We start from the raw sequence: 1,180 nt of genomic DNA, 5'->3' as shown, positions 1-1,180 counted from the left end.
CCTGAGCAGCAGCACAGCGTGTTGCCGCTGCTCCTGGTTCTCTGTGTCCTGCTCATCATGATCCTGTGGGTGAAGATGGGAGAGGACTCTCTGGAGGAGCTCGTCAGACGACTTACTGTTATCATACAAAAAATCGGTAGGAGGAGCTGTGAATGTGTGTGTGTATGTTTGTGAATCAATCAGTAGTATTGGGAGAAATATATGGGAACTGTAGCTCAAGGTTGTTTGCAGCTTCTGTTTGTCTTTGCTTTAGTAAATATTTGAGAATGTGTTGTGCTGATTTTACCTCTGAATAAATGAATCATTCTGACCCATGAAGCCATAACAGCTATTATATTTAGATCTTTATGTTTAGCTGCTCAAAATTGTTGCTGTTGATGACATCACTTATAAGCCTGAAACTGAATTCCATCTGAATTAGAACTTTCTCAATATTCTCAGTTAAAAACTAAACATTTGAATTTTAAATTGGTATTTTGAATGAGTTTTCTAATTAGAATTTAATTCAAAATTAAAAAAATTCAAAACACAAATTGAAGTTAAAATTTTAAAATACAAATTTCAAATTCTAATTTTGAAATTTGAACTTCAATTAGAATTTGAAATTGGTATTTTGAATGTGATTTTTTACAATTAGAAATAGAATTTAATTCTAGTTAAAAAATAATTGTGATAAAAATGCCACCCTCAAAATCTAATTATAATTTTGAAAATAGAATTTAAAATGGGTATTTTGAATTAGATTTTTTAAAAATTAGAATGAGAATTTTATTTGAAATTTGAACTTCGTTTAAAATTTGAAATTGGTATTTTGAATGTGATTTTTTACAATTAGAAATAGAATTTAATTCTAGTTAAAAAATAATTGTGATAAAAATGCCACCCTCAAAATCTAATTATAATTTTGAAAATAGAATTTAAAATGGGTATTTTGAATTAGATTTTTTAAAAATTAGAATGAGAATTTTATTTGAAATTTGAACTTCGTTTAAAATTTGAAATTGGTATTTTGAATGTGATTTAAAAATATATAATTTGACTATTTTTAAAATCACATTAAAAATTAAGTTCAAAATTCTGAGTTCTAATTAAGGCTGGCCGCACACGAGACGATTTTAAGCCCGATTTGCACCCCCGAACGATCGGCTTGTCACAAGCGATTTTTTTTTTCCAAAAAATC

This window comes from Sinocyclocheilus anshuiensis, unplaced genomic scaffold (genome assembly GCF_001515605.1).
Source record: "Sinocyclocheilus anshuiensis isolate Anshui unplaced genomic scaffold, SAMN03320099.WGS_v1.1 scaffold322, whole genome shotgun sequence".
NCBI classification, from domain to species: domain Eukaryota; kingdom Metazoa; phylum Chordata; class Actinopteri; order Cypriniformes; family Cyprinidae; genus Sinocyclocheilus; species Sinocyclocheilus anshuiensis.
The sequence above is the reverse complement of the archived record's forward strand: the minus strand, read 5'-3'. Positions refer to the sequence as shown.